The sequence below is a fragment of the Thalassophryne amazonica genome, chromosome 3 (genome assembly GCF_902500255.1).
Source record: "Thalassophryne amazonica chromosome 3, fThaAma1.1, whole genome shotgun sequence".
In the NCBI taxonomy this organism is placed as follows: domain Eukaryota; kingdom Metazoa; phylum Chordata; class Actinopteri; order Batrachoidiformes; family Batrachoididae; genus Thalassophryne; species Thalassophryne amazonica.
Genome location: NC_047105.1, coordinates 125,696,710 through 125,719,433, shown reverse-complemented (window position 1 = coordinate 125,719,433; position 22,724 = coordinate 125,696,710). Strand labels below are relative to the sequence as shown.

At 41.4% G+C, this 22,724-nt stretch overlaps 1 pseudogene; it reads left to right on the top strand.

The window, feature by feature from the left end:
- Positions 1 to 22,724, top strand: part of LOC117507827 — a 69,457-nt pseudogene that overhangs the window by 20,843 nt on the left and 25,890 nt on the right.

Sequence of the window (22,724 nt, the reverse complement as noted above, 5' to 3'; positions counted from 1 at the left end):
TATGATGATGATTGTCTGCAGTCTGTTGTCGTGCCAAGAATGCGAATGGCCACACATTTTCTAAGTGCCATGTGAACAGTGTTAGCTGTTCGTGTGTGTCACCTGGAACTTGGCTGACACCTGCCGCAAGAAGGTTCAATGGGCTCGCACAGCGCACACTCTGTCAGCCACTGGTGTGCGCAAATAGCTGTAGCAACAGGTGTACAAGGTGTTGGAAGCGGCTACGAAATTACACAGTTTACACACGATTCCTGCTTTATCTGCAATTAATGCGCAATTCAACCAAATTTGCACTATGTATGAAGGGGCCCTTAAAGTTGCTCCAATTTTGGTATAAAGTGATAGAAATTATTGTGGGTGTGCAGCACAGCACAGAAAATCTACATCCAGGGTTAAACTAAAGATTTGAGGATTGGTTTTCATGGCAACACCAACACAGACACAGTCCTTGAAGACCAGGGGAGACAGCATTCGAGGTGGTGGCACCTAAAATATGGAATGCATTGGATTTGGACCTCCACTCTGGGGACCTCTCTTGAAAGGTTTAAAGTGAAGCTCAAGACCCATTCAACTCAAGACTCAAGCCCAACGCATTAACCACTGGACCATCACCTCCCCTGCACCCAAACACACAAACAGAGCAGCAGTCATCCCGATTTTTCAAAGTAAAAAAAAAAAAAGTACCATATAGCTGTTGTGGCCATATGATCTATGGGTCATCAACACTAAAAAACAGCTTTGTTCAGGAAAACACCACATCTGTATTGTTAAGTGATGGTCCCTCATGATGCAAGTATTATGTGTGCAACATCGCTGCTTGTTGGACACAAGCCCACTCCAGCATTACCGAAGCGCACATCACAGAGACCTCGGATAAATGTTTTCATTTCATGGATGGACCTGACAGAATGGAAACTTGAAATGATAAATGCTCTATGCTGTCCTCTATGCTCAGGTCAGGCTACAGTTGTGGGCTTCCTGGCAGCAGTTGCAGCTATTGTACTCGGGGTTCTGATGAGAGGGAGCATAGATGTGACCCAAGCAGCTATACTCTGTGCGAGCAGCATCACAACTGCTTTCATCGCTGCGTTGTCTCTCGGTCAGTCAGTATCACATGCTGCAGAGCTCACAGTGTGTTTGTACCTTCTGTGACACGTCTGTATGTGGTGATTGTTAGGCCTGGTGATGGTTGCAGTGATCATTAGCTCCAAGAAAGTCGGCATCAACCCGGATAACGTGGCCACACCCATCGCCGCCAGCCTCGGAGATCTCACCACTACTGTCTCTGCTGGCTGGGATCAGCAGTTTTCTTCTTCACGTACAGAGATCATATCAGGACAGAATTAATTTGTTGAAAGTTAGACCAGAAAACGACAGCAACGTCAACTGGTTAATTTGTACACATTGGATTTTTTCTGTGATCTGCATGTTGTTTCTCAGACATGTGGTATCTGCCTCCTGCGGTTTTGTCTCCTCTTTGTGGCACTTATCCCAGCATGGGTCTCCATTGCCAGTGGCTCCCATCGACCAGAGAGATGCTGAATCTGGCTGGCAGCCAGTCATTTGGCAATGTCAATCAGCAGGTAAGCCAATAATATTGCCCCTTTCCTTTCTTTGATCCCATGCTTGAAGGGAGCATTAAAGCACTGGTTGCCATATTTTCCAGGGTATAAGTCATGTATTTGTTTACTGGGTTGGGAGGTCCTATGGGTTTTATGTGCAATTTATATATAGAAAATTTCACACATTCATTTTTATTAATCATAATTATAACTAATTACATTGGGTTTTCCCATGAATCAAAGCACTAAATAAAAAGTGGGTCGCATTGGCATGATGAATTGTGCAGCAGTGCGGGGGTTAAATGCGTGCAAGTATCAAGGTACCTTAAGACTGTTAGCAGTCACTGCTCCCCGGACCTGGAGTATTTGACTGTTAAATGTAGGCTCATTTACCATCCAAGGGGGTTTGTTGTTATGATTACTGCCATCTATATACCCCCGGATGCTACTGGTATCTCAGCTCTTGGTTTTGCATGACAACATTAATGGTCAACACAGATGTATTCTGAGGCAGTACACATCATAGCAGAGGAGTTTAACCAGGCTCATTTAAAAACAGTGCTCCCTGAATTCCATCAGCATGTTAACTGTGCCACCAGGGAAGCAAACACACTGGATAAGGTCTTCTCCAACATCAAGCTGGGCTTAGAGCTAAAGGCACCTTGACCATTTGACAAATTTGATCTCACACTGGCACGCAATCTGGCATGTCAATGAGTAAACACACTAAACTATGCATGAACTGTGCGCAGCTGTGTGCCAGGGCGAAAAGAACATTTTGAAATGTTCAAAATGTCTGGCACACAATTTCATGAACTAGTCATGACCATTGCGCAAAAACTATTCAAAACATTGCGTGTCAATCTGTGTCATAGCACATAGGGACAGCGGAACGATTATGATGAGATGCTACAACTATAATAAACATCATTTTACAGATACATTATCTAGCTCATGACAAAGAAGGAAAATGCAACTGTTTTTACCAGTCCTGTTAGGAAATGTGAATGCACAGACCCACGTTAGGGGGCGTAAAATGAGCGGTCAATAGAAATTCCAATAAATAACAATTTAATATGCAAAAGTGCAAACAGATTATGATATGCTGATTACAATTAATAACAAAATGGTGACATGTGGGCAGGCCAGAGGGTAGGAGACGCCTAAACCAGAGAAGAGCCGGAACCCACGAAGTCCCACCGCCAGCCGGAGTCCTGCAATACACCAGAGCGGCCATGTCCTGGTCCCCCAGGTGGCTACCGCTCGAGGCTGTCGGATCGGTACTGCTGGCAGGAGCAAAAACAGATTACGTGGGTGTGTGTACACCCAGCAAACAGTCGCAAATCACAGAAATCCTCCTGAAGGAATAATCCAGATACTCCCAGAGTGCAGAGGAAAACTGGAGAACGTGCAGTGTCAATGGTTATACTCAGTAAGTCAGAAGTTAGGAAGTGGAGACGCCAGCTCCTCCCAAACTTCCCACAAACTCGGCTACAAACTGCAAGTATAAGTCACAACTGCAAAGATTTCAGTAACAATGAATGTTGCGTACGGCACAAACGGCTGGAGTAGGTTTACCTGGGTGGTAAGCGATAACTGCAGCCAGAGTTATGGTGTCCTTCCCAGGCTTTTATGGATGGGTGGTGATGAATGATGACAATCAGCTGACAGCCAACGAGCGCACCTGGTGACGTCAGAGAGGCTAAACCGGCCTGTGCGCCCTCTAGGTGCCAAAAAAGTGCCAGTGTGGCAGGGCTCCATCTGGTGGTGGGCCAGCAAGTACCTCCTCTTCAGCGGCCCACATAACAAGTCCATTACTATATATATATATATATATATAATATATATATATATATATACACTATACGAGGTCTGTTAGAAAAGTATCCGACCTTACTTTTTTTCAAAAACCATATGGATTTGAATCACGTGTGATTGCGTCAGACAAGCTTGAACCCTCGTGCGCATGTGTGAGGTTTTCCACCCTTTCGGTTGCGTCCTTCACCTGGGAGCAGGCTTTGAGTGAGGAGTGGTCCACCCCCCTCGGCGGATTTTCATTGTCAGGAAATGGCGGAATGAGTTGGGCTTTTTTCCATCAGAATTTTTCAGAAAACTGGCAGCTGAAACCATTAGAAAAATTTATCTGGCTTTCGGTGAAAATGTTACTGGCTTGGTAGAGAATAAGAGTGTTTACTGTCGCTTGAAGGATGGGCCCCCAGCGGCTGTGGGGCGCTCCGAAGCCGCCATTGACAGGCTGAATGACCATTTCATTTCTAACGGATGGCTGTCGGGATCCGTGGTACCATCGTGTGCCATTTCTCTCTCCTCTCTCTCTCTCTCTCTCTCTCTCTGAGAGAGAGAGAGATAGATATTACAAATTACTACCTTTGAGACAAGATTCCAAATGTGTTCTCCACTGCATGACATGCACAAGACAAGCTGCAGCTGTAGATAATTTCTCTGTGATTCTGGGAGCGATGAGAGAATGGTTTCATCAGCCAGGTTCTGAGAGCAAATGTGTCATCAGCTATGAAATTATTATTTTATATAGCGAGGCGTCAAGTGGCACAAAGCGTGGCATCCTGCAGGACAAAGCGGGACACATTGGCATGACGAATTGCACTGCACTGCACTGCAGGGATCAAATTTGTGCAAGTTTCAAGGTGCCTTAAGCCACGACCACACCTGAACCAGTCAGAGCATCTGTCCGTGCTCCTACTCACAGCAAACACCCCCTCAGGAAGAGTGTCTTTATCACATCCAGAACTGTCAGAACATGGCCTGAAAGTGCCCTTCGGCAGCTGCAGGACTGCTTTGAGTCAACAAAGTGGGATGTTTTTGAACATTGGACTTAGGAGCAGTACACAACGGCTACATCACGCACTGAATGGACACAGTTACTGTGAACAAGAGCATTCAGGTATATTCTAGCAAAAAGCTCTGGATGACCAGAGAAGTGTAGCGTTTTCTCCCGAAGAGGAACACCATATTCAGGTCTGGAAATGGAGAACTACAGTGCTGCCAGAGCCAACCTGAAGAGAGGCAGCAGAGAGATGTAGGCTGCCTACAGGAGGAGGATCAAGGACTGCTTCAACAGCAATGACAGGCAGGTGTGGTAAGAGGACCAGCATATTACCAACTACAGATCCAGCAACCTCCTGAATGTTGATGTGAGTGAGCCCTCTCACAGCAGAGGACCTGAACAGCTTCCTTGTACACTCTGAGGTGAAGTCACAGAACCTCCATTCGCAGCTGGATCTTCATGGTGAAGGAGCATGAGGTGCGTGACATGCTGAGGGCTGTGTATCCAAGGAAAGCCATGGGACCTGATCTAGGGATGGGTATCGAGAACCGGTTCCTTTCGGGTATCGTTAAGAAATGATTCGATCCACCGACATCAATAAGCTTTGTGCTTAACGATTCTGTTATCGGTCCTTCAGAGTGGCCGTTGTTTTGGCGGGTGTTTGTCAGGAAAATGATCATTTCTCTACACTGATTACAGGACCCTGCAGCAGGTCCTTAATCAACTTTCTGCAGCGCGGCTTTGCTTTGAACCTTGAACCAATCGAAGCGTGGTTCGCAGATTGAAGCAATGCTTCGGTCGATTGCTTCGTTTATTTCTTTCTTTCGCTTAATTTTCCCCTGCTAAAACCCTAAAGAGCATACGTCTGTGAGTATTATTTACCTTTTCTATGTTAAACCGACCTGTTATGGTCTTCTGAAACAGTTGATAGATGTATTTTATAACTTAAAAACGGGAGCGATGCTAACGCGTTAGCCTGTCTATGGTATTTTCAATGTTAAAAGTTAGCATTTAGTAATTGCAGCCGTCATCACGTTCGGGTGCATTTGTTTTCAAATTGTAATATTCCTTAAATTTATTTTTGCTTATATGTTAATAATCTAATGATTATTATATACAATTTTAGAGAAAGAGACAAAAAGAAACTGAATAGAAATGCAACAGAAAATATATAATATCAACTAACATAAATAAATAAATACATACAGAAATAAATGTTTCCTGTGAACAACGAGTGACTCTCACACCTCCATTTAATCCCTGTCTTATTTAAGTTTAATGACAGTTTGTTTCGGTCAAACCATATTTTCAGTTTAATTTCTTCAGTGATTTCCTCCAGAACTGCTGCATCCTAGTAAGAGCAGAATGAATTTGAATAAGGAAAGTTGTATTTTTTTTTTCTCTCTCACCTAAATGGATACTCCAGTTTATTGTCTGGAATAGTCCCAGATTACATTTCAGAGCTTCTAGAATTGAAACATTTTCGTGCAGGTGGTGGTGTTGGGGGGTAATTTTGGGTTTCAGCTTTTTTTGTTTTTCACCACTTTCATCCCTGAATATGAGTTGTGATTCACTTTTGTGCAGATTAAAGTTACTAACTGGGACTCCTGTCTTGTTGCAAGAAAGAAACGAGAATCATCCTCCTTTCTGTTCACACAGCTCCAAACGTTGTGCGGCTCTCTGACAAGTCAAGATAGAACGATAGAATTCAGTCTGAATTAATAACTTCAAAGCAAAACACTGTTTTGTTTATTTTTATTTATGTCCAGAGATCAAGAATACAGTGACTAATTTCATATTTATTTACTTTAAGACTCAAGGAAATACATAGAAAACCTGTAAAGCCTACTGTTAGTACAAAATTTAGTACAAAACGAAGTATCGATAAGGGAATTGATAAGGAATCGGATTGATAAGCAGAATCGATAATGGCATCGATATCGATAAAACCTTATCAATACCCATCCCTACTGATGACATATCTGGAGGGGTGCTTCAGAACTGTGCAGAACAGCTAGCTAGAGTCTTTCCCAAAATTATTAACCAATCCATGTCCCACCCTCCTTGAAGTCGTCCATCATCGGAATTCCCCCTAAAAGGTCCATCATTAGCAGTCTGAATGATTACCAAAATGCATATTCTGCATATTGCTGTTGTGTCCTTGGGCAAGACACTTAACCCACCTTGCCTGTGTATGAATGAGGAGGTGGTCAGAGGCGCAGAATGGCAGCCACGCTTTCGGCACTTTGCCCCAGGGCAGCTGTGGCTACACTAGTAGCTTACCACCACCAATGCGAGTGAATGAATAATGCAACTTGTAAAGCGCTTTGGGTGTCTTGAAAAGTGCTCTATAAATCCAAGTCATCATCATCATTACTATTCAGTAGCACTTGCATTGGTCATCATGAAGTGCTTTGAAAAACTGGTCTGCAGACACATTATTTCAAGACTCCCAGCTGGATTTACCCCTCATCAGTTTATCTACAGAGCAAATAGGTCAACAGAAGACACCAAAGTCATGTATCTCCACACTGCTCTGACCCACCTGGATCAGAAGAACTATGGAACTATAGAAGAACTAAGACTGTTTTTTGTGTATTTTAGCTCTACTTAAATGAGCCCTTAAATGAGGCCTGCCCACCAGCATATACATTTAGTCACGTCCCTCGTGATGCGAAGCAAGGCGGGGGTGTAGCTCTTATTTATAAATCTAGGTTTAGCTTATTAGCGGTTGGGGGTCACAAATATAACTCGGTTGAACATCTGATTTTCCACTCCGCTCAGGATATTACGCATTGCCAAGGTCAGAAGAATAAAAATCAGCCGTATTACTTTGTTACTGTATATAGGCCTCCTGGCCCATATTCTGAATTCTTAGATGAATTTGGTGCGTTCATTTCTAACTTGTCAACGAGAGCAGATAACATTCTGATCATTGGTGACTTTAACGTTCATATAAATAAGCCTTCTGATCCCCTCTGCAAATCATTTATGGACATTATGGATGCATTAGGATTTCGGCAATGCATTCGGGATTCGACGCACATTAGTGGAAATACCCTGGATCTGGTTCTCGCACATGGTATTGCTGTCACGAATATTGACATCATGCCTCTTACATCAGTGGTCTCTGATCACTCATTTATTAAGTTTACAGTTTCACTGCCGTGTTTAGTAGATCAACAACCTTATTTATCATTACGGCAATGCATCAACTCCTCAACTAAGACTGAACTAGAAGCTAGATTGCCTGATGTCTTAGCTTCACTTCTGACAAATACCCAGTCAGTAGACAGACTTGTGGATAGTTTAAACTCAGTGCTCAAAATGACACTCGACATGATTGCACCACCTGTGTTGAAACCACGCTCCCCCAAATCGCAGTCACCTTGGTTCAGTGATTACCTGCGTGACCTCAAGCATAAGGCAAGAGGTCTAGAACGAAATGGCGTCGTTCAAAATTAGAAGTATTCCACCTTGCATAGGCGTGATCTATCTTAGACTATAAGCATGCACTATTGGCTACGAAGTGGACCTATTACTCTGATTTGATCAACAAAAACAAGCATAACTCCGAGTTCTTGTTACACCGTCGGCAACACTTATTCATGGACAACCACCTGTAGTTCACTCTCCTTTTACAGCACAAGATTTCCTGGATTACTTTGAGAAGAAATAGATAACATTAGGTTGAAACATATCCCAGCATGCCTTAAACCCAGCCACTACACCCTGCTATTGAGGTGGGCGTCACTACTGAGGTATTACCTAGATTACAGAATTTGATGGTATCTCTCTAGACATGCTAACGAAACTCATAATGTCAACAAAAAAACACAACCTGTTGACTTGATCCTATACAACAAAACTGTTTAAGGACTTGTGGCCCACTCTTGGCCGATTGTGCTGGAAATTATTAATCTTTCTTTAACTTCTGGATCTGTTCCTAAACTTCAAATATGCAGTAATTAAACCATTACTTAAGAAACCTAATCTTGACCCTAGTGTATTGAAAAACTATCGGCCGATATCACATCTATCATTTTGCTCTAAAATTCTGGAAAAAAGTGGTGTCACGGCAGCTTGTAGACTATCTTACTGAGAATAATCTCTTTGAGCCACTGCAGTCCTGCTTTTAACAAACATATCATTTCCACAGAAAACGGCTCTCACTAAGTAGTGAAATGATCTTCTGCTTACAATGGATTCGGACAACCACTACGGTTCTGTTGCTGTTCGATCTCAGTGCTGCATTGATACAGTGGATCATCAATTCTACTGATAGGCTGGAAAATCATTTTGGGATTACTGGGAGTGCCCTTGGCATGGCTGACTGCATACTTTACCAGTCGTTCTCACTGTGTTTTGTTCAGTAACACTACCGCTAACCTTAGTGACATGAAATTTGGGTTCCTCAGGGGTCGGTCTTAGGCCCCTGCTTTTCTCCCCTTTACATAGCACCCCTTGGGCACTATTGCAGCATTTTGGGATTACCTTTCACTGCTATGCAGATGATACTCAGTTATATATGCGATAACTGCTAGTAATCTCGTTCACATAAAATCCTAGAAGAATGCCTTGCATCAGTGAGAAGTTGGATGTCTAGAAACTTCCTACTTTTAAACTCTGAAAAGACTGAAATGATGGTTCTTGGTCCAGTGAGACATCGGCATCAATTTGACCAGTTAACACTCAGCCTAGGCTCGTGTGTCATACATCACACTGACAAAGTGAGGAACCTTTGGGTAATTTTTGATCCTTCGTTGTCCTTTGGTCTCCATATTAGAAATATTACTAGGACTGCTTTCTTCCACCTGCGAAAATATAGCGAAGATTCATCCCATCCTGTCTATGGCTGATGCTGAGACCCTGATCCATGCGTTCATCTCTTCTAGATTGGACTACTGCAATGTTCTATCTTTCGGTTTACCGCAGTCTAGCATTAGGAGTCTCCAATTGGTTCAGAATGCTGCAGCCAGACTTTGACACGAAGCAGAAAGTTTGACCACATTACACCCATTTTGGCGTCTCTTCACTGGCTTCCTGTCCCAGTGAGATCAGATTTTAAGGTTCTGCTACGAACCTATAAAATTATTCATGGACTGGCACCTCCCTACCTAGCTGACCTAATTAAACCTACGTACCGGCCCGGGCTTTACGTTCCCAGGGTGCAGGACTACTTTGTGTCCCTAAGGTGAATAAGAAGTCTGCGGGTCACAGAGCTTTCTCTTATTGTGCCCCTGTTCTGTGGAATGATCTCCCTGCGTCAATAAAACAATCAGATTCTGTGGAGACTTTCAAGTCCAGACTTAAGACACACTTATTTTCCCTTTCATATGGCTAGCATACTGGTGCAGTTTTGTTTTACGCTTATTACTCTTTTAATTCATGTTATTAGTAATTGAAGTGGGCCGCGGCCTCAACTTCACCTAAATTCTGGGTCTTTTAGTGAAGCTTAGGGCTAGCGGCTGGCGATCACCTTAGTATTTCTTCTGTTTTTCTTGTTGATTAATGCTGGCAATTTATACAGTATTTTTGTCTTTGATGCCTGATTCTGTGTTTTGTCTGTTTAAGGTGCAGCTCCATCCAGAGATGGGAGTTGTGTTTGTGTTGGCGATCCTCTTGTCCTGTGCACCAACAGCATTCTTGTATATTCGTGCGAGAATTGTTCTGTGAATTGTTCTGTGAATTATTTCGTAATTTATGTTTGTAGCATGGCCAAGCAGAGGGGCCACCCCTTTGAGTCTGGCTGCTTGAGGTTTCTTCCTCAGAAGGAGTTTTTCCTTACCACTGTTGCTGTGGGGGTTGGTAAGGTTAGACCTTACCTGTGTGAAGAACCTTGAGGCAACTCTGTTGTGATTTGGCGCTATATAAAGGAATAAATAATTGAAATTGCTTTTAAAACCATGCTAACAACCGAGACTATCAGGCTTGATGGTAGGAATGGCTGGGATACATGCAAGACTCAGACAAATCTCTGTAGTTCAAAACGGTTTAGTGACAAACTTTGCAGAGGTCGATACACGTGAAGGCAGTCCAAAAGAAGCAGCAGTACAAAAATAATCAGGCTAAGGCATGGTCAGGTAAACAGGCAGGTGATCAAAAAAACATGACGAGGCAAGCAGGACTTGGAAAACATACGAACAGAGATGGAAAGAAGGTACAAGGTGCATTGATCTGGCAAGGAACTAGTGCAACCAGTGAAGCTTATATACACCCAGGTGATGAGCTACAGATTAGGAACATGTGTGTGGAAAGCACCAGAACAAGGGTGTGGTCAGACAGAGTGCAACGCCCATCACCAAACACCAAGAGACAGTTAAGAGAGATAGGGACAGAAAAAACCCATGCAGGTAAAAGACTTGCAAGATAACACACAACTAACTAAACCAATCAAACAAAATAACTAACAGAACAGAGCAGACCAAATATAATGCAATAATTCAAACCCTGACACAGACTGGTCTCCAAACTGTCAGACCTGGGAGTGTCTCACTGCATCTGGATCAAGGATTCCTGTCTAAGTACTCCCAAAGGGTGAAAGTAGGGCCCCAACAGTTCCTCAGCTTTCAGCCTCAGCAATCTAACGCTGTGTGCTGAGCCTCCTGCTCTACACCCTGTACACTCTGCACACTGCACACCCGTTCACCTCCAGCCAACAGCATCATCAAGCTTGCTGATGACACTGCTGTGTTGGTGGGCTCATCTTGGTGGGGGGGCGCTGCATACCAGGATGAGGTAGAATGACTTGCTTCTGAACACAACTAAAACCAAGGAGCTGGTCATCGACTACAGGATGAAAGAAGACGGACATTCAGCCTCTTCTCATCATTGGGGACTTGGTGAAGAGGGCCCCAGACTTCTAGTTTCTGGACATCCACAACAAGGAGGACTTGACCTAGAGCACCAACATCACTGCTTTCGTTAAGAAGCCAGAGCAGAGACTACACTTCCTGGGAATACTCAAGAATTACCATCTGACACAAAAACTACTCCTGCTCTTTTTATGGTGCTCTATAGAGAGTATCCTGACCTACTGCCATCTGTCTATGGTTTAAACAGCTGCACAGATGCTGAGAGAAAGATGCTCCAGGTGATCATTAACACCACCTGGAAAATCAGCGGTTGCCCTCTCCCCTCTCTAGATGATCTACACAGTTCCTGCTCCCTCAGAGGGGCCCACAACATTCTACAAGATTAAACTCATCCTGGACACTAACTGTTTGAACTGCTGCTGTCGGGCAAATGGTTCAAGACAATAAAAACCCAGGCAAATAGATTAAAAATAGTCTCTATCCCAAACAATAATAGCTCTAGATGCATAAACTTGACTACTATGTGCAATACCATACAATTAAGTAGGGCCAGCTGAATGTAAACTAGTATACTACTGTACATACAGCATACACCAATACTGCAATAATGAGATTTTATTCAATACTTTTATGTAAAAATATATATTTTTACTTTTATTGTTTTACATTAAATACAAAATATATAAGAATAAATTAATTAATATTATGAGATTTTCTAAGAAAAGATATTATAGTGAGTTACTGGGTATAAATAGAAACAACATCAAAAACACATGGAATATTATAAATGAAATAATAAGGGTAAAAATGTTAGAGATTATCCTTCATTTTTTCATTTAAATAGTAACAATATGATTAATGACAACAAGTCTATTGCTAATCACTTTAATGAATATTTTGTTAATGTTGGGAAAAATCTTGCTAGTAGTATTGACTCATCGAATAACAACTTCTGGGTCAATAATACATCATTTAATAAATCTATGTCAATGTTTATTGGTGGCACTGATGAGGGAGAAATAATTGATTTGGTATATGGTTCCAAAAGTAAGAAATCGACTGATTTTAACAGTTTGGATATGGCTTTATTGAAAAAATTGATTGTATAGTAAAACCTTTCAATTACATTTGCAATTTATCACTGATCACTGGTACATTTCCCTCTCAAATGAAAATAGCCAAAGTAATACCTCTGTTTAAATCCGGCGATAAACACACCTTTTCTAATTATATAGACCAATTTCACATTTGCCACAATTTTCAAAAATTTTAGAAAAAAATTTTTGCTAAGACACTGCAGGACTATTTATCAAAATATGAGATACTCTGCGAAGAACAATACTGATTCAGAAAGTCTCGGACTACATCACTTGCTGTGATGGATTTGTTGGAAAATATAGCGACTGCAATTGATAATAAACAATACACAGTAAGCATTTTCTTTGATTTAAAGAAAGCATTTGACACAGTTAATCATGGAATACTATTATCTAAATTGCAGCAATACGGAGTCAGAGGTCTTGCATATGATTGGATTAATAGTTATTTACATGGTAGATTTCAGTATGTTCATTTTAACAATATCGATTCTGAACTCCGGGAAATTACATGCAGTGTGCCACAGGGATCAGTATTGGGTCCATTGTTATTTTTACCGTTTATTAATGATATAAGCTGGGTGTCGAGATCACTGAGGTGTGCCCTCTTTGCTGATGACACAACTGTGTTTTGCAGTGGTGATAATGTCAGACAGCTTCTGGACATGGTGGAGAATGAATTGGGGAAGTTCAAGGCTTGGTTTGATGCCAATAAATTGTCACTCCACCTTGGGAAAACTAAATGTATTATATTTAGAAATAAACAATTACCTAAATTTAAAAATTTGACTATAAACAATACGGAAATAGAGGTAGTAACAGAGAATAAATTCCTTGGTGTTATAATTGACAGTAAACCAAGTTGGAAAGTACATATAAACTATATTAAATCAAAAATGTCCAAATCTATCGCCATTTTGTATAAAGCCAAAGATATACTATCAGGGGAAGGGTTACTTACCTTATACCATTCATTAATAGCACCATATATGACATATTGCATTGAGTTGTGGGGAAATACTTATAAATCAAACACTAAACAAATATTCCTTCTACAAAAACGAGCCATATGTATCATCTGCAAGTATGTAATGTTTGCTGTGTGTAAGTATGTATGCTTAGGTATATGTGGGTATGTCCTGTAATATGACTGGGAAGCGTATGTGATGGTATATGTATTGTACAAGTATTTGTGTGTGTATATATGTGTGTATAGATATATATGTGTGTATGTGTATATAATATGGATGTGTGTGTGTGTATATACATATGTGTTTGCATACGTGTGTGTGTGTGAATATAATTAGTAGTGAGTGTATTTATTGATTTCGTGGAATAAGGGGTGGGTCTTGATAAGTTATGCTTCTACCCACCCCCTTTCGGTCACATGGGTTTTGATTTTGGTCAGTTTTGGATTGTTGTGTTTTGTTTTCTGTTTTGCTGTATTGTTTTGTGTTTGTAAATATTGTATTTTTTTTTTTTTATTCAACCATGTGTGTTGAAATAAAATAATTCAATTCAGTACATTCATTTGGTAGCACTAAGGGACATGTGCAATTTCACTGTATCTGCTATACAATGACAATAAAGTCTGAATTTAATTGAATAATTTAGATAATAATAATACAGGAAAATATGTGTGACTTACACTCTGGAAAACACAATATGTAGTAGCTCTATTTTATACACAGGCATACTTCAGTCAGTTTTTGTACTTTTTCCAGTGTCGGGGGCCTGATTTTGGATAAAACAGTAAGCAATCCAAACTTTGAAGGTATGGCAGTGTTCACACCAGTCATCAATGGTGAGTAAACGCAAAAACATCCTCACCCTGTTTTATTTATTTTCCATGGGTTTGCCATTAGCCTCATCACGAGGCTATTTTAATCTGTCCTGCCTGTCTGCAGAGACATCTTCAAAACACAAAGGGCATTTTCAGTCAAACTTAGTGGAAAAACTCAGTGGACCGTGTCAAGGTCATAGGTCTCAGGACCAGTCATATCAGAGATCATCATCTAATATACAAATAATGAATGTTCATGACTTCAATGGTATGAATATTTAATTCGGTGAAAGCTGGAACATGGTATGTTCCATCTTTCACCAAATTAAATATTTGTTCCATTCGAAATAATGTAAAAACATGCATTATTTGTTTTATATAACGGCTAAAATACGAGGGCTGTCAATAAAGTTACGGTCCTTTTTATTTTTTTCAAAAACTATATGGATTTCATTCATATGTTTTTACGTCAGACATGCTTGAACCCTCGTGCGCATGCGTGAGTTTTTCCACGCCTGTCGGTGACGTCATTCGCCTGTGAGCACTCCTTGTGGGAGGAGTCGTCCAGCCCCTCGTCGGAATTCCTTTGTCTGAGAAGTTGCTGAGAGACTGGCGCTTTGTTTGATCAAAATTTTTTCTAAACCTGTGAGACACATCGAAGTGGACACGGTTCGAAAAATTAAGCTGGTTTTCAGTGAAAATTTTAACGACTGATGAGAGATTTTGAGGTGATTCTGTCGCTTTAAGGACTTTTCACGGTGCGAGACGTCGTGCAGCGCTCTCAGGCAGCGTCATCAGCCTGTTCAAGCTGAAAACCTCCACATTTCAGGCTCTATTGATCCAGGACGTCGTGAGAGAACAGAGAAGTTTCAGAAGAAGTCGGTTTCAGCATTTTATCCGGATATTCCACTGTTAGAGGAGATTTTTTTAATGAAAGACGTGCGGATGGGTCCGCGCGTCGGGACGCAGCCGCCGCGACGCTCCGCCACAGGAAAAACACCTCTGTTGAAAGCCTTAGGACAAGTTGGAACATGTCCTGCCTGTTAAACAATTTCTCATATACTCACTCCACTGAAAGCCATCAAAAGCTGCCTGGATTTTACAAATGGTTATCAACACGGAGGTGTTTTTCCTGTGCCGCCGCACCGCGTCGGCTGCGTCCCGACGCGCGGATCCGTCCGCACGTCTTTCATTAAAAAAATCTCCTTTAACAGTGGAATATCCGGATAAAATGCTGAACCGACTTCTTCTGAAACTTCTCTGTTCTCTCACGACGTCCTGGATGAATAGAGCCTGAAATGTGGAGGTTTTCAGCTTGAACAGGCTGATGACGCCGCCTGAGCGCGCTGCACGACGTCTCGCACCGTGAAAAGTCCTTAAAGCGACAGAATCACCTCAAAATCTCTCATCAGCTGTTAAAATTTTCACTGAAAACCAGCTTAATTTTTCTAACCGTGTCCACTTCGATGTGTCTCACAGGTTTAGAAAAAATTTTGATCAAACAACGCTCCAGTCTCTCAGCAACTTCTCAGACAAAGGAATTCCGACGAGGGGCTGGACGACTCCTCCCACAAGGAGTGCTCACAGGCGAATGACGTCACCGACAGGCGTGGAAAAACTCACGCATGTGCACGAGGGTTCAAGCATGTCTGACGTAAAAACATATGAATGAAATCCATATAGTTTTTGAAAAAAATAAAAAGGACCGTTACTTTATTGACAGCCCTCGTAGATCCTTGTCATTAGATGTATTAATTTACACACAATCAAAAAGGGACTTGCATTTTGGTGCATCACTGTTGCTATGACATCAACAATCCAAAACAAACTTTAAATAGGAGTCCGTGATGCCATGCACAGGCTTTGTGTACTTCCCAAAAAAAAAAAAAAAAAGACTGTGTACGTCCTCAGTGCAGCGAAAAATTCAAATCAGAAATTAGTCCAGCTTTTCATTCTACCTTCCTCCTAACAGTTCTTCGTGCCTCCAGACGGCTTACAGCATAGATTTGTTTGTTTGTGTGTGTGTGTGTGTGTGTGTGTGTGTGTGTGTGTGTGTGTGTGCGCGTGTTAGAAGAATTAGCACCATCAATTAGCTCCTTCAAATCCATCGTCCGTCAGCAAAACAAACTCTGCATGTTTAGCTAAACGCTGCCCCCACTAGTGGGTGGGGTTCGCAGCGTGCAATGGTACAAAAGGTATGGAATGGAGGTATGGACTGGATAGTTATCAAATTAGCTGGTTGTGGTGAGCCACTGCATTTCACTATGTTATGTTCTTCCTTTTAATATGAAATGTAGCAGCTAATAATGTACTGATAATGTAATAACCAGAGCCTGATGACATATGTCTATTGGCCAATGATACTGGCCAATATGAGCCTTTCTCCAGAATATCAAGTCAAGTCACGTCTGGGAGCATGCTCTGGTGCTGCGCTTCACCACATCCATGACACCACGGAACTGACTTCTAGTGATGTTATGCTCGAAGCAGACAGCTCGAAACAGTATTGATCTTTCAAAGCAGAAGTGTTGCTGCATGATGTTTCGATGCCTCGCTTCATCTTGTGAAAAATCATGTGACTCCCTGAATGAAGCTTTGTTACATCACACGCGTAATCAGCGACGTGTGAAACTAATTTGAATTCAGGGTGGGAGTTATCAAACCCTCGTAGTGCGTATAAACGGGCACAGTCACTCCATACATCATGGTTTTTTTGAGAGGAGGAGAGTTTTGGTGTGCATTATTACCATAGTTTCATCAATTGAGAACCAGAGAGAGAGAGAGAGAGAGAGAGAGATTTAGGTCAGATTAGTATTAAATGAAATAAACCATCATGCATTTATACACTCACATTGTAACATAGATATTCAGACACTATACACACTGATTTACACACTTACATACACAGACATTAAATACACATCCAGAGAGAGATGAATTGGTTATTTAGCGAGTAAGTGTAAAGTGAGTGTGAAAATTTAGAAAGTGTTTGTGTGATTCTGTGCAGTGAGTGTTTGAGAGTGTGAGGAAAGGAGAGATGGGCAGAATGAATGCAGCTGTTTATCCAAGTCTTTACAAGCTGGAGAAAATCTTTCTTCGTATGTCAGCAGTTTCTGTGTTGTGTGGATGGGTGTTCTCCAAAACTGGAAAAGTAGTAACAAAGATGAATAACAGACTCAAGCCTCACACCGCTGACTTCCAGCAGAGGAGCAGCACAGTCACATCCAGCCAAACCACACTGCCAGATGAGCTGAACAAGTTCTATGCTCGCTTTGATGCCCAAGATACTGATCAACAGGGTTTGCAGATGCCAAGCTCAGCTGCAAACTCAGGGTTTGCAGATGTGTTTGCTGACATATTCAATCTGTCCCTTACACAAGCCTCTGTACCCACCTGGTTAAGTCCACCACCATAGTGCCCATCCCCAAGAGAAGCACTGTCACCTGCTTAAATGACTATCGTCCCATAGCACTCACTCCAGTCATAATGAAATGCTTTGACAGGATACTCATGAGCCACATTAAAAAGACCATCCCAGACACACAGACCCCCTACAGTTTGCATATTGCCAGAACTGATCCACTGATGATGCAGTTAACACCACTATCCACACAGTCCTCACACACATAGAGGGCATGGACACATATGTTAGAATACTGTTCATCGACTACAGCTCAGCATTCAAAACAGTCATCCCCACAAACTCACAGATAAGCTCTTCACACTCAGACTGACACCCTCCCTCTGTAACTGGGTGCTGAATTTTCTAACAGGCAGACCCCAGTCAGTTAAAGTTCATAACCGCACATCAAGCATAAGATGTGTGAGCACAGGACACCAGAGGGCTGTGTACTGAGTCCCCTGCTCTACACACTCTTCATGTATGACTGTGTAGCCTTCCTTAACAACATCGGCATCATTAAATTTGCAGATGACACTACAGTCATCGTTCTGATCACTGGTGTGGATGAGACAGCATACAGAAGAGAGGTGGCAGATCTGGGATCCTGTTGTTGCAACAATAATCTTAACTCAATGCAGACTAGACCAAAAGAAATGGTTATTGATCCAAGGAGGAGTGGGAAGCTGCACACAACCACTATACATTGATGAGACAGAGGTGGAGACGGTGAAAACCTTCAAATTCCTCTGCACTCACATCAGTGATGATCTCACCTGGTCACCGAGAGATCATCAAGAAGTCCTAACAGAGACTGTACTTTCTGAGAAGACTGAGAAAATTTGGTAGTGTCCTCACCACTGCCATCAATGTGTGGTATGATAATTGTATAGTCCAACACAGGAAGGCTCTCCACCATGTGATCAAGACCTCACAGTACATCTCTGGGGCAGCCTTCCCCTCACTGCAGGACATTACCAAGCCAGAGTCCTGTGTAGGATACACAACCTCATTAGGAACAGTACACACCCCCCAACACTCTCTCTTCACAAATACCATCAGGCAGACGCTACAGGAGTCTGACATCCAGGACTACTAGGCTGGTGAACAGCTTCTACCCACAGGCCATGAGGCTTCTCAATAACTCCTCACACACTTCCCCACCACCACCTGAGTGACTGTTATTCAAGTGAATGACTGTTCACTGTCATTCTTTTCCTCATCATTATTACTATCATCCTTTAAGTATTTATTATAATAGCCTGTTCACTAATTGTGCATCCATGCATGTTATGACTCCTGCACTGCAGGAATGCTGCTTAAAACTCCACAATATTGCACAAAATTGTCAATACTGCATAAACTGCACATCTACACATCCTCTAAACTGTACATCAATTAATGTATATAATACATTCATCAGTCTAATAATGTGCAGTTTATAATGTGTTTGTCAATAATCGATGTGAACTTTCTACATGCACTTTCAGCGGAGAATAAACAGAGTAAGAATTTCATTGTGTGGTAAAACTGCCTGTTTTTAATGTGCACACGACAATAAAAAAAAACTCTTAACTCTAACTCTTAACTGAAATGATATTGTTTTTAAATAAAAACAAATAATGTACTACAAAGAATGTAGTCCACCTATGTGCACCTTCTTCCACTTTTATGTCACCCTGTTCTTGTCCCTTTTCTTAAAGTAGGTATTCACCACAGCCATTTCCAACTTTTTTGCAAAATCAACTACCATCGGCCCTTCCACATTCCTGTCCTTGATACCATATCTACCCATTATTTCCTCATCACACCTCTGTTTCACTTGCCAACATGCCCACTGAAGCTGCTCCTATCACACCACTCTTTCATGCTTGGGCACATTCTCCACCACTCGTCTAACTCGCATCCAAAAATCTTCTTCCTTCCACATCTTGCAACCTACCTGTGGGGCATATGCACGGATAATATTCATCATCACCCCTTTAGTTTCTGACTTCACACTCATCACCCTGTTGGACACTCACTTAACCTCAACACTCTCTTAACCAGGGGCACCAACAGGGGGAGAATACGAAGAAAGATTCTAGGGGATCGTGATTGACAGGGACCCAGAGAGGCCCCAATACCATTATAATACTGACAATATAATATGACACAATATAATAAACTTACAATCACACATATATTTTATTTACAATGTATTGGTGACAATGAGTTTATTTGTTTTGGAAACATTTCTCAAAGCACACCCCCCCAACCTCTCTATTTATGTAAAATGGCTCAGTCCACTTGCTCTGTTAGACAGCTGCAGAGCACAACAACTTTTCACAGACAGCCAGTGCAGGCAGAGATGGCAGGATGCCTAGGAACTCAGGAAGCAAAAAAGAAAAGAGAAAAAGCTCAGGCAGCAGAAACGCGACAGTATGTCACCCAGCTCTTTCACAGGCACGGTGGGTCTGTTAGTGGTTCATGTGATATAAAGGTCTGGAACATTAATTAGCCTGCTGTCTGTTCCTAACTTTGTCCATAGTTTATAAGATGGCTCACTTTTCTCCCCATATTAGCTCATATTTCTGAAGAAAACTCTGATTTATACATTTTCCTGTTGCTTTAGTTAAATAATCAATGCAGGCATATGTTTAGCAAGCTGTTCTGCTCAAAAAAATTATGCATGTTCTGAACAGACACGTAGGGAGCAGGAGCACGTCTGTCAGTCCCCACCTGAACACGCCCAAGTTCCCCTGAGGAAGGAGGTGAGCAGCTTGTGTGTTGAATTAATTGATTATTATGATGAAACATTAAAGAATAAAAAAATCATTCTAAAATAAAAAAAGCCTATAGTCTGTATTTATTTCAGATGATTTTAATGGTCTAAAAAGCATCACTATCACTGAAATATAACTGTTTGGTCAGTAGTTTGGGACTCTCATCCCCCTGCTTTACAGGAGGAATAGAGAACGGCGATATTTGAGCGTATATGGGGTGTACGCCAAAACGGCTGCGCTACTTGGCATTTATCAATGTGGTCGTTGGCGTACGCTGCGCTGAAAATATACACCAGGTCGAGAGGTGGAGTAAATTATACTCCAAAATGAACCAGCGCTGGAATCCACATAAAATGAGATGATCAACATGATAAACAGTGCCATTATACAAATCAATGCATATGTTACATAAATAACACTTTCCTGATTATACTACATAATAATTAATACAAATCCCACTTTTGCGGGATTGTTATGGAGCACGATCCGTGGTCACAGCGCTGACTGCAAAAAAAGCGCTGCTCGCTTTTTTCTCCAGACTTCGTGCCTGGAGCCAGAGCAGCGCTGAGCTTAACTTCATGTGGTGTGATCGTTTTAGACAATGAATTTCATAATAACAACTGTAGTTTCGTCATTCCCTTAATTCGCCCGTGCTGCAACCAGGTTTTGTCGTCTCCATTCGGTTGTCACAATAAAATAAATACAGAAATACATTTAAAAAATAAAGAAATCTGACAGATTAGGCGTGTCTTATTAATTGAGTGAGCAAATATCCACGTCAAGAATTATTGACATGTGAAAAGAGAATACAGTGGAACAAACAGGTGTGAATCAGGTGTCCTCTATTTAAGGATGAAGCCAGCACCTGTTGAACATGCTTTTCTCTTTGAAAGCTTGAGGAAAATGGGACGTTCAAGACATTGTTCAGAAGAACAGCGTACTTTGATTAAAAAGTTGATTGGAGAGGGGAAAACTTATACGCAGGTGCAAACAATTATAGGCTGTTCATCTTAATAACATTTACATTTACTCTGATGGACCACCCAGCAGTGGGGAATAAGTTTCATTACACTAGAAGTCTTTCAGAAAGCGCTGTAACTAGGTTTAAGGATATGATTCCTTCTTTATGTTCTCTAATGCCATATACCAACACAGTGCAGAGTAGCTACCTAAACTCTGTAAGTGAGATAGAGTATCTCGTCAATAGTTTTACATCCTCATTGAAGACAACTGTAGCTCCTCTAAAAAAGAGAGCTTTAAATCAGAAGTGCCTGACTCCGTGGTATAACTCACAAACTCGTAGCTTAAAGCAGATAACCCGTAAGTTGGAGAGGAAATGGCGTCTCACTAATTTAGAAGATCTTCACTTAGCCTGGAAAAAGAGTCTGTTGCTCTATAAAAAAGCCCTCCGTAAAGCTAGGACATCTTTCTACTCATCACTAATTGAAGAAAATAAGAACAACCCCAGGTTTCTTTTCAGCACTGTAGCCAGGCTGACAAAGAGTCAGAGCTCTATTGAGCTGAGTATTCCATTAACTTTAACTAGTAATGACTTCATGACTTTCTTTGCTAACAAAATTTTAACTATTAGAGAAAAAATTACTCATAACCATCCCAAAGACGTATCGTTATCTTTGGCTGCTTTCAGTGATGCCGGTATTTGGTTAGACTCTTTCTCTCCGATTGTTCTGTCTGAGTTATTTTCATTAGTTACTTCATCCAAACCATCAACATGTTTATTAGACCCCATTCCTACCAGGCTGCTCAAGGAAGCCCTACCATTATTTAATGCTTCGATCTTAAATATGATCAATCTATCTTTGTTAGTTGGCTATGTACCACAGGCTTTTAAGGTGGCAGTAATTAAACCATTACTTAAAAAGCCATCACTTGACCCAGCTATCTTAGCTAATTATAGGCCAATCTCCAACCTTCCTTTTCTCTCAAAAATTCTTGAAAGGGTAGTTGTAAAACAGCTAACTGATCATCTGCAGAGGAAGGGTCTATTTGAAGAGTTTCAGTCCGGTTTTAGAATTCATCATAGTACAGAACAGCATTAGTGAAGGTTACAATGATCTTCTTATGGCCTCGGACAGTGGACTCATCTCTGTGCTTGTTCTGTTAGACCTCAGTGCTGCTTTTGATACTGTTGACCATAAAATTTATTACAGAGATTAGAGCATGCCATAGGTATTAAAGGCACTGCGCTGCGGGTGGTTTGAATCATATTTGTCTAATAGATTACAATTTTGTTCATGTAATGGGGAATCTTCTTCACAGACTAAAGTTAATTATGGCGTTCCACAAGGTTCTGTGCTAGGACCAATTTTATTCACTTTATACATGCTTCCCTTAGGCAGTATATTAGACGGTATTGCTTAAATTTTCATTGTTACGCAGATGATACCCAGCTTTATCTATCCATGAAGCCAGAGGACACACACCATTAGCTAAACTGCAGGATTGTCTTACAGACATAAAGACATGGATGACCTCTAA